Source organism: Astatotilapia calliptera, chromosome 18 (assembly GCF_964374335.1).
Source record: "Astatotilapia calliptera chromosome 18, fAstCal68.1, whole genome shotgun sequence".
Lineage (NCBI taxonomy): Eukaryota > Metazoa > Chordata > Actinopteri > Cichliformes > Cichlidae > Astatotilapia > Astatotilapia calliptera.
The window spans coordinates 14,024,991-14,041,624 of record NC_137439.1 but is presented as its reverse complement, the minus strand read 5'-3'; positions in this window follow the sequence as shown (position 1 = coordinate 14,041,624).

The window sequence follows — 16,634 nt, the reverse complement described above, 5'->3', positions numbered from 1 at the left end:
ACCCAACAGAGCATGCTTCTCACAAGCAAGCAGCAACTAATGGTGGCTGCTTTAAAGGCCTGGCAGAGCATTATTAGGGAATAATTACATGTGATGTACAAGGGTAAAAGGTGTGTTATTTCAATTGCTATCCAAGTATAAAAAACAATCCTTATATCCTTATATTAGTTTGTCCAGATTTTCCTGGAGCCGACCCAGTTAGAAGGTCAGATCAGACCCAACAGGCTTGACCATCTTTTAAACAGGAAGTTTACTTCACAAAAAAAGTGAGAGGTCTCCACTTTTGTATATTTATATCAATTTTAATAACAACGAGACACATTAGTAAGACCAAAAGAAAAAAAACACTTAAATGCTTGACCATAAACCATGTTCTCAAGCCATTAAATGCTTTTATAATCTACAAAATATAAGTTAGCCATGCATTACGAGTTATGATTTACAAGCAAATGATAGAAATGCAGTGTCGCTCATTGAGCACACCCTGGACTTTGGTGTTTGATAAGGTTTCACAGTCTCAGCTCAGCTGTGGTAATAAAAGCTGATGTCCAGTATTTCAGGTACAAACTGAAATACTGGACTTACACTGTAACCTGGTTATGATGTTGAGATGTTTCTCTTTATTTGGACTCCTCACGTTTCTCTTGTCATCTTTGTTTAGATGTGAAACAAATATTTGCTCTGCTTTCAGGTATGTTTCTCTAATCTGAAATTGCTTGCAATATATTTTTTGTACATCCTGAGGAAATAAGGGGTATAACAGTGAGGGAGAGCACTCATGACTTGTGTAACCTCTGACAAATTGTGCAATGTTTGCTGTAGACGCTTTAAAATGTATGAATAAGAGTAATATAAATAAATATGCACCAATAAACATGTCTCCTTGATATCTTCTTGTAATGAAACTGTCTTCACAGTACTGTTAGTCATCGTCTCGTCTCGTCCTGATGAGGAATTTAACAGTAATTCTGGTGAATGTGTTCCTGCTGGCCTCAACTGTGATTTCAAAGAATTGTGGCGACGGCTCTGATGAAGAATTTTGTGGTATGTGGTCGTTCTACACAAGTTAAGCTGAAGCTTAAATTTATATTTTAGTGTCAGCTATTTAAAATTTACCTGGAGAAATTGTGATGTCCTTGTCTCATGCACACGGCCAGTTTAACATGTGTTGAGTAACTCGTGCATCTGTTAAGATTTTTAACTCTTTGACTACATCATGATCATTATTTTGTACCTGTTGCAGTCTGTGAGAAATGTAAACACAATTAAAGCACAAATAAACAAATATAAGCGATCATGTGTTCTACTTACTGTTCTACTTTGAAGTGACTATTTTTCTTTTTACATGAGTAAATTTGTTCATTAATTTACAAACACTGGTCGTGAGATGCTATGTAAAAGCTTGATATCAGAACTTTTTCTTTGCACTTTTAGTTTGTAGCTTTCAATGATAAATCCATAATTTGATATATCATCTAAAAGGCTCATGCGACTTTGAGGATCACTCCTGTGGTTGGAAAGATGTTAGTCAGACCTCTTATTCCTGGAGAAGGCAGATGGCAAACATTACCTTAATACCTGGACAGGACCATACCACAGGAAGTGCATGGGGTGATTAGTATAACTTCCTGTCATATTGTTGATGGCACATTTTAAAGTGGATGCAAAAACTACTGAGATCCATTTTTCATTTGATTATGAGATTTAGCCTGTTAACACTGGATTTTTTTTTCTGATTGCCACAGGTCATGTAATGCATATAGATGGTAAGGAAGGAGGTGGGGTTTTTTCAGATGCTAATTTGGAATATTCTGTTGACCAGGGAGCTGCTCTGGGATGCCAGATTAGGTACTAAAAATTAATCATTAATATATGAGTCCCACAGCTGAGTTCCTGATTGATAGTGCATATCAGTATGCCCCATGCCAGCAGTTATCTGTTTTTATGTAATCTGTCTGTTAATATGTTTCAGGTTTTGGTACCATATTTATGATCAAGAATCATCATCGCTCCCATCAAGATCAGCTCTTACAGTAAAAGTGATCAGAGACCACACTGAAACAGATTTACTGACGATTTCTGGTGAAACAGATGGTTGGGAGAATGCCACAGCGCTAATTGGGAATCAGCCAGGAGGATACAAGGTTAGCAAAGCATCCTGTAGACTTTAACCAATACACAGAAAGTAACAGCAAACATTTAATTAAGGTTAATATCTTTTTAGTTCCTCCCTCATATTATATTGATCTTTATCTGATCTTTAACTGTTTCATGTTCTTCTGGAACACCTCTGCATCTGGGGCAACAATAAAGCATTTTTTTCACTAAAAATGCAACACCATAGCACTCAGAATGATGAAGATGCTTTTGTAAATTAAAATACACATCATAATTTCAGGTGAACTTAAGCAAACAGGCCAACCAGGTAAAATCCGGATGCTTTCCATTAATCAAAGCAACAAATGTATCAAAATTTAGATGTACATGAATGTCAGTGACCTAAAGTGTTATTAAAAAAAGAGATTACAGTAATACTAATTTTATGGCTGTTTGTTCTGACGTATCGACCAAAGTAGTTGTCATTGTTAAAAAATATGCCTTTAATTCTTTTAATTTAGTAATCTAATCTATTCTTCTCATTTTGTCATGTATGGACCCAATAGACGTCTTTTCTACTTGTAAAAAATGTCAACATCCGTCGGTTTTTTCAGCTATACTGGAACCCAGTAGATCACATCAGGGTTTCAACCGTGTTTTCATGGCAAGATGAAAGTGTCATGTTTTCAGTAATTTCCTACTGTACTTAAAAGCAGCAGTGTACAAACAGTACAGAGAGTTTAAGGAACCATTTCTTCATTTCTGACCCTCTGCAATCATAACTAAGAGATTGTGGGGGGGTGTCTTCAAAGAAATGCAGTAATCTTCTCTTATAAGGGTGAAAAAATACTTTCTAACTTTTGATTATGAATTTAATACTGACTTTTCAGAACAAATGAAGAGTAAAGGTCTTTTTCTTTTTGCAGCTACTGTTTTTATTCAGTCTTTCATTTTTGGAAAAACTGGATGTTATGTTGGATGATATCAACTTTGAATACTGTAAAGAAGGGGAAGTCCCAGCTGGAGGTATAGACAACCTTTCATGTGACTTTGAAAAGGATACCTGTGCATGGTACCATGACTACAGAGCCAGTCTCTTGTGGGAAAAGAGTAAAGGTGGATATGATCTCCCAACTGGGAATGGTGAGTAGCCTACTGAGCATTAACATATAGGTTTAATATTTTGGATCTTCCTGGGTGACATGGATTGAAATATTGTGATTAATAAATAATATTAAAGCCATCATGAAACTATATACAGTGGGGCAAAAAAGTATTTAGTCAGCCACCGATTGTGCAAGTTCCCCCACCTAAAATGATGACAGAGGTCAGTAATTTGCACCAGAGGTACACTTCAACTGTGAGAGACAGAATGTGAAAAAAAAATCCATGAATTCACATGGTAGGATTTGTAAAGAATTTATTCGTAAATTAGGGTGGAAAATAAGTATTTGGTCACCTCAAACAAGGAAAATCTCTGGCTCTCACAGACCTGTAACGTCTTCTGTAAGAAGCTTTTCTGTCCCCCACTTGTTACCTGTATGAATGGCACCTGTTTGAACTCATCATCTGTATAAAAGACACCTGTCCACAGCCTCAAACAGTCAGACTCCAAACTCCGCCATGGCCAAGACCAAAGAGCTTTCGAAGGACACCAGGAAAAGTATTGTAGACCTGCACCAGACTGGGAAGAGTGAATCTACAATAGGCAAGCAGCTTGGTGTGAAAAAATCAACTGTGGGAGCAATCATCAGAAAATGGAAGACATACAAGACCACTGATAATCTCCCTCGATCTGGGGCTCCACGCAAGATCTCATCCCGTGGGGTCAAAATGATCATGAGAACGGTGAGCAAAGATCCCAGAACCACACGGGGGGACCTGGTGAATGACCTGCAGAGAGCTGGGACCAAAGTAACAAAGGTCACCATCAGTAACACACTACAACGGCAGGGAATCAAATCCCGCAGTGCCAGACGTGTTCCGCTGCTGAAGCCAGTGCATGTCCAGGCCCGTCTGAAGTTTGCCAGAGAGCACATGGATGATACAGCAGAGGATTGGGAGAATGTCATGTGGTCAGATGAAACCAAAGTAGAACTTTTTGGTATAAACTCAACTCGTCGTGTTTGGAGGAAGAAGAATACTGAGTTGCCAAAATACCAGCTACTGTGTGTGCAAACCTGGTAAAGACCTATAGTAAACGTTTGACCTCTGTTATTGCCAACAAAGGTTATGTTACAAAGTATTGAGTTGTATTTTTGTTATTGACCAAATACTTATTTTCCACCCTGATTTACGAATAAATTCTTTACAAATCCTACCATGTGGATTCATGGATGTTTTTTTCACATTTTGTCTTTCACAGTTGAAGTGTACCTCTGGTGCAAATTACTGACCTCTGTCATCATTTTAGGTGGGGGAACTTGCACAATTGGTGGCTGACTAAATACTTTTTTGCCCCACTGTAGCAACACAGTTTAAGTAAACTATAAAACCATCCAGAGTACTATGCATGGCCTCTGATGTGTCTTTTAGGTCATGTGATCTTCTGTAGTATTAATAACGCAGTCATTATCTTAAATATCTGCTCACGTGTAAGATTTATGTATCATCTATTACAAATTGCAGTAAATTCAAGTGAGTGTATAACTTGACTTTTGCATCTCACTCATCACTTCAAAGTTTATGAGATTGCTCTGAGTGTATCTCCTGTTGTGTTTTGTTTTTCTTCTGCAGGCTACTACATGCTCATAGAAGCTAAACGAAACCTAAACATCTCATCAGCAGCCAGACTCATTAGCTTTCCTCAGCCTGCGGGTCAAGTGCTTTGTGTGAGTTTCTGGTACCACATATTTGGCAACAGCATTGGTACGTGAACCGCTGTCCCTAACTGCACTTGGAGGCAAATTTTATCTAAATGCACAGAGAGATAACAATATGTATTTTAATGAATTGAGATACATTTAATGTATTGCTGTTCTCTCATCATCAGGCTCACTCAAGTTTATTGCAAAGCATTCTGGTGAGCCAGAGACAGTTATGTGGATGAGAAGCGGCACCCAAGGAAACAAATGGCATTATGCTGATCTTACCTTCAACAGCAACAAACCAATACAGGTATAACTGATGCTTTTGTAATTGCTATAGCTTGTTTGTTTGTCTGTTGGCAAAATCTTTTTCAAGAAATACTACTGGAAAAATATTTTGTGCAACAAAATCTGATGTATACCTGTTTTCCAGTTTATTATAGAAGCTGTTACCGGAGGTGAACAAGGGAGCATAGCCATTGATGACGTAGTGGTGTTCAGTGGCAAAAATGGTTCTTGTCCACCAGAGAGAGAGTGCACCTTCCAGGGCTCCCTTTGTGGTCTGCTGCCTCACCAATCTGCAAACTTCAGCTGGGATCGGATCACCGGAGAGTCCCAACCATCCCTCTCTTCAGGCCCCAGAGTGGATCACACACTGGGGACAGATCAAGGTATGCAAATGTTTAGAATAACGATATACGGTTGATTTTCAAAACCACACATATATTAAATGTTTTGTGTTGTTGGAATAAAGCTCAGTAGATCAGTTGAAGTGATATGATTCATCCTCTGGGGAGTATGAATGAATTACATTTTATCAAGGCCAAAGTCCACTTTATTGTCAGTATTTGTTGTTTCCTTTCCAATCTTGAAGTTTAAGGCAGGAATAGAGATGCAGTGCATGTGTTGTGTTTATTGGCACATGATACGTTTTCAGTAGAAATATTTGATCTTATTTGAAAGTACCTGCAATGTTTTTTTGAGGATGACGCATTGTCACACATGATATAGTTAGTGATTTCATAAACACGGTGCCTTTCCAAGCTAAGCAACCTGTGCACAAAGATAACTATGCATTTCCTCAAAATAAAGCAGAATGTATGATAACGCCACAAATTTTGTAGGTTATTACCTGAGCGCCCAATTGTGGAGCCATCCTGTGGGGTCCAGAGGTGCAATGACGAGCGCGGTGCTCGAGCCTACCCCTTCAAAGGGGGAATGCCTAATGTTCTGGTACTACATGGAGGGAAGTGGCGTGGGAGAGCTAAATGTGTATCTTCAAACCCCCGACAGCCATGAAGATCCCGTCCAGCTCTGGACCAGAGCAGGTGATCAGGGGAAGCACTGGAGGCATGGAAGAGTGACACTTCTCAGTCCTCATAGCACATATCAGGTATGTACACATAGACACAATGTTTTTTGTTTTTTATGTCATTTTATATATTTTCTGTAGTTTGTCTAATAATATAATATAAAATATATACTGTTTTGAGGTTTTTTCCTCTGGCACAATATTGTTACGCTTCATCTAATACTATATATATCTATAAAGATTGCCACTGTCGATTAACTGATTTTTTTAGTTATGTTTTCTCCTGTATGGCTTTTTACTTGTGCCTTGTGTTCAAACATTTTATATATTTCAAGGATAATGAAACACTTAAAAAAACACTTACTTTCATCATTTTAGCAATTATACTTTAAAGGATGTCATGTAAAAGACAGAGCTATTACACGACATTTGTGCTTTTGAATTCGAGGTGATTTTTGAGGCGATAGTTGGGGATGAACCAAGCAGAGATATAGCCATTGACGACCTCATAGTCCTGAATGATGCATGCCCTCCGACGGGTAAGTAGCCACTGTAGATTTTAGATAACAAATTAATCGTAGTGTTTATTTGTTCGATTGATTTGATTTGATTACACTGTGTGTATCCAGCTGTATAATGTGTCTGTGTATTTCTTTGAAGGTTTTTGTGACTTTGAGAGGGACTTCTGTGGTTGGGTCAACAATCCTCCCTCAGAGTTTGGAGTTGAGTGGGATTGGCTCTCTAGCAAAAGTGATGGCTCAATGATTCCACCCAGAGACCACACCACAGGATCTGCTTTAGGTAATTTACATGTCACACATGTACTTTAACTATAATGGCAGGCTCACTTCAATATTACTGTTATAGCATTTGCTCTATAAGTGAAGATATCCTTCAAATTCTTAGGCAATGTCAGAAGATGCCACTTTTTAAAAAATAAATATGTTTTTCAGGCCACTTTGCATTTTTCATGGCATCCGATTCTGATAAAGAAGAAATTGCCCAACTGGAGAGTGAATCAATGGCAGCTGTTGACCAAGCTTGTCTGGAGATGTGGCACTATGTTGGAACATGGCTATCAAGTAGTGAGTACAGTTTGTTTTTTTTTTACTTTATATTAATCTTGTTTTATTAACAATCTGCAAATATGTGGTGTAAACAAGATAAGGTCTGCTTTTCTGCAGTCAAACATGAATAGTTATCAACTTTACAATAACTTAAAGACAGAAACTACCAACATTAATGTCAGTCATGCCATGTTAGTGTTAATTACACAGTGTAACAGTAATTTCATGCTAAGTCCAATGCCAGTCATGAAAAAACTCAATCCAGATCTTAGTACAGTTATCAAAATTGACATTGTAAGTGGAAAATTTATTTCAACCTGTCAAGAGATCAGTGAATCTACTGTAGTAACATGTGGATACAAAATAATAGCATCAATGTAACTACTAGCAGCTATAAATTGAAGTAGCAAAAGCATTTGTGTGAAAATTAGCATGCAGTTGAACCTTCACTTACATTCATTAAAAGACCCAAACAAAAGTCTTATCATTAGTGGTGCTTTGTGTTAGAAAATTAAATTGCTGTCGTTATTTAAACCCCTAAATAAATTGTCACATGTTGATTATTGAGGCTTGGATCCGATACAGACAAGTGAGGCAGACCATTTATTGAAGCTGAAGTTAAAGTCAAAAACAGCACACTGAAGTTGTTCAACCAACTCTAGAAAAAAAACTGAGAGGAAAGACTGTTTATACACATAAGGGGTGGAAATACCAAAGTAACAAGTCACAGCTGCAAATAGTCAAGACAGCAGGGGAGGGAGCAAAACCCAAAACCAGGCACAAGAGTTAACTAATTAATAAAGTATAACCAGTTAACTAATTAATAAAGTATAACCAGTAATGAATGCAGAGACAAAGAAATAACTCCTCTGTTAAGCATCTCCTCAACAGAAGGGATAGCACAGGAGAATGAAACAAAGGGAAACTAGTAAGGGAACTAATAAACTCCACAATTAAGAAACAAATAAAGGCTCCAAATACTAAAATAATAATAAAACTTTAAATAACTTATACATAAATAGTAAACATAACTAAGAACCAAACAGAGAACCTCTAATAACAAACATAGTATAAACAAAGAAATAACACTTAATTATTCTCTTGATGACCCAGAGCCTTCAGCCATTACACTGACGGTGTTTGTCAATGAGCCTGCTGGACTGCGTGCTGTGTGGAATACAAGTGGATTTTCTAATAACAATTGGATCAGAGACAGGGTGGATTATAGCGCATCAGGCCCTCACCAGGTAAGAATTGCATCATTTTGATGTTGATTTTCTCATGAAAATATTGACCAATGATAAATCAGCGCAGAGTTTTAAACTTCCATTGTTCTTTATCGCAGATTATTTTGCAAGCCAGGTGTCCCGCCTCAACAGATGACAGCTTTTCCCTGGATGACGTTCACATAATCAGGAACATGTCTTGTGATGACCTCATTCCAACCACTACACCATACCCAACCACCACCATGACCAGCGCTCCTGCCTCTGCCATGGACTGCACCTTTGAAGAAGGTAAAAGTGCAAAATTTACCAGAAATTTAGCAGAAATAGCTTCATTTGTTAATAGTATGCTACAAAATGAAATGCCATTCAAGTTCTTATGATTACTGGCATTAGAGCTTACAAATCATGGTCATGATAATGAAAATGTTAGACATAAAATTACCTTTAAGAGCTTTTTCCACAACTAAAAGCTCATAATCATTGCCATTGTGTTTTTCTTTTAATCATCAGTGACTTTGAAATATATGGACACAACTTAGCTCAATGAACAATAAAGAAATATAAATGAATTTACAATATTTGTTGGTATTATTGGTATCCCATCTCCTTCATGCCCAGTTCAAAACACCGGGCTTCATAACACGACTTCGCTAAGTATGCATTGGCTATATCCATCACTATATATGATCTATAACATATATAGTTATATAACTATAACTATATATGATCTATCTATAACATTTTAAAATATTATAGATATGAATGTGTAATCACTCCTACATGCATTTTTCTCAATTTGAGTATGTCAATTTTTTCTTTCCTGCTCATGTACTTATATCGTGTTTGAATACTCTCTTGTAAAAACAGGTCTGTGTAACTGGGTCCAGGAGGCCAATCATGATTTGAACTGGACTCTCAGTATTGGACTTCCAGTTGAGCAACCATGGGATGGACCTCAGTATGATCATACTGTTGGGAATAATGAAGGTATTCATTATTGACAGTAATATAAGCACAGAGGCAGTGCATTTATAACAGAAGTCTAGTGATACACCTTAGCTGAAAAATAATGAACAACTTTGATACCCAGTTATCCTTTGTCTTGTTTTTCTAGAGAAAGTCTTTCTTTCTTTCTTCTTCTTCTTTTTTTGGCTGTTCCTTGTAGAGGTCACAACAGTGTCTCATCTGCCTTCAACTCACCCTATCCTTACCATCCTCACCTGTCACATCAACCTTCTGCATGTCATCCTTTACTACATTACTACTTCTCTTTCTGTTATTCTCCTGTTTAGAAGCTCCATATTCAACACCATTCAGTCACTATATCCACTATCCCTGTTCTGCAAATGTCCAAATCATGTCAGCCTTGCCTCTCTAGGTTTTTCTCCAAGCTGATCAACCTGAGCCGTCCATCTGATGTACATATTTCTAATCTCGTGTATCACTCCCAGTGAAAATCTTGGTACCTTCAACTCAGCCTCCTGTCTTCTTGTCAGGGTCACCATCTCAAACCATACATGATTACATCATACATCTCACAACCAACTTGTAAAGATTTCCTTTCTCTCTTGTTGGTATGTTTCTGTCACCTCTGACACCCATCTCCATCCACTCCACCCTGCCTATACAGTATTCTCCTGTTTTCACAACAGCCCGGCCTTTTATTCTCATCTTCATCCATTTTCCCCTCTCTATCAAGGTTTCTTTCTACTTATTAATGGATTTGGATCTAAGAATGGTGAAAAAGCAGTCATCTCTGTTCCTGTCATTACTCGTGCGTCACCAATCTGTGTTGATTTCTGGTATCACATGCTCGGGCCTTCAGTGTCAAACCTGGATCTGCTGGTTCAAACAGTATGTAACCTTTTTAACACAACTGAACCTTCAGTTTCAGGCTGTGCTTTATATCATCTTCAGATTTCTTCACATTCCTTTACATAATTTTTTCTAGCAATCATCTGAACTCTTAGTTTGGACTCGTCGGGGAACGCAGAATCCAGAGTGGATGAATGCGAAAGTAACCCTCAGCATGAATGACATAGTACAGGTAAACCTCACCTTGCCATAAAAATGTCAGTCAATTTTCAAGTAATTTTTTAGCTTCTGACTCTGAATAGAAATGTCTCTAATTCAGAAACATTTAATGTAGCACTTTGGCAGCATTAAACTTTGCATCATCCTTAATTCACAGATTGTGTTTAGTGGTCAAAGAGACACCAGCAGTCAAGGATTCATTGCTATTGATGATGTTAAAGTTAAAGAGGGGGCCTGCAGTAATCACGGTATGTAAACATTAACTCAGTACTCCCAGTTATCGTCAAATAACATCAAATCAATATCAAATAAATAAATAAAATAAAACTTTGCAACCTTTTTGTTTTAAACACCATTTAGATGTGTGTGGGTTTGACTCGGACTTGTGTGGCTTTGAGAATGATGTGAGTCATTTGGGTCGCTGGATTCGCAGAAAAGGAACAAAGCATCATGTGGATCACACATATGGAACTGAGAATGGTGAGTGCTGAACTGTGCCACAGTGCCACTGCACAATGTGGGATTAACAGAGCTGAGCAGTCATGGTCTCACTCCTACAGGACAATATTTATGCTGTAACTATAATGGTAATATATTGTAAGTCCTAACTTTGTCCCTTGATATCAACTTGTGGATCAGAGCTCTACAATAATAAGTCACAATAAAAATGCGACTCATCATCTTGTAAAATAATTATCAAGAAGGAGTATGTTGCATAATGTAACACATTGTTTTAATGCGAAAATACTGCATAGCTTTATTACTCAATCCAATCATCTGTATTTGATGTGTTATATCTAATATTTCATACAACTCTGTTTAAAAAAAGGATTCTGTTACTTAACAGGCCTGCAGGATTATCGAGGTGTAGGCTCTTCTTTTAGCTAATCCTCTGCAGTGTTTGACACCTTTTAGATGGCAGCTAAAGCTTAGACGGCTGTTACAGACAATATAATACAATACAATATTTTACCACTGAAGCAGGAATGTTATAAATTGCCATAAGCTGATTTTCACAATCAGTCATAAGTTCAACAAATTGTCTGAAAGTAGCAGCATTGTTCTCTGCCTCAGATTTTAGTCATCGTTTCTCAGAAATGTCCCAGTCAACAGTCGTCTTTGCATTTTTGTCACAAAACAAATTTTGTTTTTATAGGTTTCTACATGATGGTAACATCAAATTCTACACAGGATGAGATCGCTGAGCTGTTCACACCAGATTTACCTTCAGCTAAAGAAATGTGTGTGCGCTTCTGGTGAGTTCAAAGATCCATCACAGATTTACAATTGGAGGTTGAAGACTGGTGCACATATTACTGTACACTTAATGTAAATGTACTATTTTTAGGTACTGGTTACCCACAGACTCCTCTAGCAACCTCGCTATCCATATAAGACAAAGCGCAGAAGTTGGTGATGTCCTCTGGCAGCAGACTGGAGGGCTCTCTGCAGGCTGGGAGGTGGCAGAGGTCACGGTGTCATCACCTACAAAATTCAATGTAAAAGCATTTGTTTTCTTTTCTGACAATCAGACAGTCTTATTCTTCCAGTATGTTTCATTTTGTATTTTTCTTTATCTTCTGTGGGAATTCTACCTAAAACAGCTGTGTTGCTTGATCAGGTGGTGTTTAAGGCTGTTCATGTGCATGGCACGAATACCACAGTGAAAATTGATGACTTTTCTGTGAGGGACGGAGCCTGTAGTCCTCTGGGTAGCTGTGACTTTGAGTCTGGACAATGCACCTGGGTCAACATCCTCCAAGAAGACGGACATGACTGGGTGCTGGCCAGAGGAGGCTTCCACGGTCCACCAACAGACCACACCACTCAAACCCCGGAGGGTATGGCCTTAAACAAGGATTACTGAGTCAAGGTTTTAGCCACAAAAATGTGATATACAGGGAAAAAAAAACTAGATAAGCCAACAGTTCTCTTTGATACATTTGGATAAAGATTCTTACATGTTGGGTTGGTTTTCCATCGTCTTGCAAGACTTGGTACAGGACTTACAAGGATTTATATGACCTCCATTGCATTTTAGTCTGATGATATCAGCTTTTTGAGCCTTTTAGGGAGATTTGCATGCACATTTTGCATATTTGTGCATATTGAATAAAACAATCAAGAAACCACTCTTGGTTTAGAAAGAATTTATTTTGGTTCAAACTCTAGTGGCTGACAGCTCAGTTTTTCATTGATATCCGCATTGGCATAGACAGTATTCAGACTTATTTAAAATACATTTAAATCCTTAAAACTGCACTGACCAACATTTTTTATTTGCTTACATATTTTATGTATAATATTAAAGTGGTGACTCTTGGGATTCCCATCAGCTCTGCACTACTTAAATGTCTTCTAGCTGACACTAGCGTTACAGTTTAAGCTCACCCTTACTGCTCTTATCTGCCTTACAAATAGCTAAAGCTAAACACTCAGAAAGTCAACCAATGGTGTGGATTTCAGTTCCCAGTGAACATTTTGTCTTTGTTTGAAGTTTCAAAATGTGACAGATGGTGTGAATCATCCGAAACTTAGTTAATTATAATCAAAAACTGCTGATGTTGCAACCTGTTGATGTTGCAACCTGATCTATGTGAACTGAAGTTAATTTTTAACTGACATAACATAGTTACTTGAAACATACTTCTCTTTTTTTTATCCCTGACTTATGTCCTGTTGCTGACCTAACCTCCTGCCTGACTAGATGTAATGTTTCTAAATTCTAGATGCTCTCTATTTATAAATATCTAAACCTTAACAACTGCATTAATATCATTAGAAAATAATATGTTTAATCTTTTAACGTTTATGCTGGTGTACCCCAAGTTTGAATTGTTAAAACAGCAAAAGGAGCAGCATTAAATATTAACTGTATTTATTTATTGTGTGAATTTTGTTTTCTTTTTGCATGGAGGTCGGTTCCTGTTGAGCTCGTCACCAAACCAAAGTCACAGCAGTGTTGCACAGGTAGTGTCTGAATGGATCCAACTTAAAGACACCACATCCTGTCTCACTTTATGGTACCACATGGACAACAGGTCAGCAAAAAAAAATCAGGTTGCACTTTATCCTGTTTATCTTGTGTAGTTTCCTCACTGACTTCCTCAAGAAGTGTGCACAAATGTCATGTATTCGTGAATCACCTGCTTTACTTTGTGCAAGACTGAGAATATTCTGTGGCAGAGTTCAGTTTGTTCCAAAAAGAGTTGCACTACCAACAGTGAAACCAGCAGCCTTTTAACCCTGTAGCAGAAAGATGCCATTATTAGTTTTGGAAATGAAAAGTGTATATTTCTTGTTTTTAACAAGAATCTCTCTTTTTTTTCTCTCAACTAAAACAATTTTCCTGTTGTCCATCAGCGACTCCGGGACTTTGCAGGTGTTCATACGTTCAGGGCCGTCAGACGAGGATCTGATGTTCCACAGTAACAGCAGTGAGAGCCGCTGGGGCAAGTTCTCTCAGTCTGTAGAGACATCCAAACCTTTCCAGGTATTGCAAACAGATTTAGCTGTTACATTAGAACCCAGGAATATTATATACATATTTACATGCTCTCTCAAAAACAGCTGCTGATCGAGGCAGAGACTAGCAGAGGATTCATTGCCATTGATGACATTTTTCTCACACCAGGCCTCTGTCAAGGTACAGCTATTCTTTTTTTTGTTGCATTCCCTTTTTTCTTAGTAAATCAAGTTACACAAAATATTTTGTTTTCTTTTTGACACAGTTAATGAAACAGATTTGGGGTTTGCGGGTTGCTCGTTTGAGAATGGCACATGTAACTGGGAGGACATCAGTGTTGGCCAGTGTCGGTGGATGAGAGGAAGGAACGTTACTGGGAATACAGGACCACCCGTGGACCACACTCTGGGCACTAATCTAGGCAAGGCCAAATACACACACTAAAGATATAATAATACATTTACACCAAGCGTCAAATCAAACTGTCTCAGATTACTTTTCCTAAACCTGGACTCTTCTTACAATCTCAGCCGGCTTTTGTCTTTTTGTACAATTTGGAAAGTCTTAGCAACACTTGTGTTTATGCAGTTTCACACTGAGATAAGTGTAGACAATCAGCAGTTTTAAGTAGGTTCTGATCTGATGTTTCCAGGTTGGTATATGGCAGTGGAACCTAACCAGGGTGATCAAATGAGCCCTGCTACCCTCCAGAGTCCCCTTATGAAACAGGCCAGCACCACCTGCATACTGCACTTCTTCTACAACATGTATGGGGAGGGTATGTTTATAGGATCTATGTCTTCAGCAAATAAATAAATAAATAAATAATACAATTCAAAAAATTTATTCCAACCTTTGCAACAATCAATCAACAGATGCAGAAGAGCTGAACGTGCTACTGAAGGAGGGATCCAGGACCACCAGGCTGTGGTGGTTATCTGGTAACCACGGAGATTCATGGCAACACGGTGAAGTAACGATTGGCAGAATACCTCAGGACTTCACCATCCTGTTTGAGGCCTCCAGGACCTTCGATATACCCGGATACATCGCTATTGATGATGTGGACTTCACCAACTGCAGCTTGCCTGGTAGGCTACCTGCTCACCCTGTGCGCTCTGATGTCCTCTTTACTATTTTGTCCCTTCTGGACATTTATTTTTTATCTTTTTAAAAATTATTATTAGAGCCACACCCTCAGTGTCCTGAGGGTGTGTTCACATGCAACAACAGCGTGTGTGTGGACACCAACCATGTCTGTGACTTCAGCGATGATTGTGGGGACTGGTCTGATGAAAACAACTGTGGTGAGAAAAGAAAAAATGCTCTGTGGTAGATTTTGTACTTGGAAACTGAATTTTTGTATTAATTACATTTATTTTTTTAATTATTCACTTCTTTCTTTATCTGCTAATCACGTAGAGCTACAAGGTGTGTTGGAGCGCTGCAGCTTCGAACACGGCCTGTGTTCCTGGGCAGCAAGCGATGTGGACACACCCGGAGCTGAGTGGACATATCACAAAGGAGAGGACGCCTGGCCCCACCACGGACCTCACAGGGACCACACACAAAATTCTGATGCAGGTCTAAGAGTTAAAGTCTGAATTAACTTTGCTTTGAATCAGTAATGCTATGATTTATTTTAGTTTTTAATTCCGTCTTATCCAAACAGGTCACTACATTATACCTGGAACTCACCTGAGTGCAAGTGGCGAGACATCAGAGATTCTGTCCAAAACTTTATTGCCCAGCTTTAATTGCAAAGTGAGTTTACTGTATGTAAATTAAAGTGTTGTTTACAGAAAAACACCACCTTGTGTTTTTTAGGGTACTGACAAGTCATGTCATAAAGTTCCATAAAAGCTAAAAAATAAAAAAAATCACCAAAATGTCAAATGGGGAGAAAAAGCAGGCAGTTAATAAGCTTTTAATAAGCTGCAGTGGTTTCATTAATACAGATAATAGTAATAGCTGATGGGGGCAAAATCTTGACAGATTGACAAACTGCAGGAGATAATAATAATAACCTTTGATGTATTTAATAGCATCTATATGAAGCACTTATGGGGCACAGTACAAATAAAACTGCTGAACACTTCTGTAATTATACTACAGTAATAACAATGCTTATCTACACATATTTTTATTACCTTTCTGATTCTTATCTTGAGTAATTGCAGTAAAGTATTAACTACTCCTGCAGGTTGCTGAGTCTACAAGAATTCTTTAGCAAACACCATCCTGTCGTCAGCCCGTTCTTTTTATGCTCACGGTACTGTTGTAATACTTTCAGGTGAGATTCTTCTACTTCAGCCTGAATGATGCTTCAGGCCGACTGACTGCACAGTCCAGGACTCTACGGTCCGGTAGTGACGACAGAGTTTTATGGACCAGGGAAGCATCACAAAGCTACAGCTGGCAGAGAGCCGAGGTTACGTTGTCCTCCGCAACCAGCAGCAAGGTTAGTGAGGACACAAGCAGTTAATTGAATGGCAGCCACTGCCTCGTGTGTATAAATGCTGTTAGACATCAACTTAAATAATAGCCTTAAATCCCTGAAGCTTACAGACATTATTGAAATTATAAGACCAAGAAGACTGTTGAGGCCTTTGCATAAAAGTA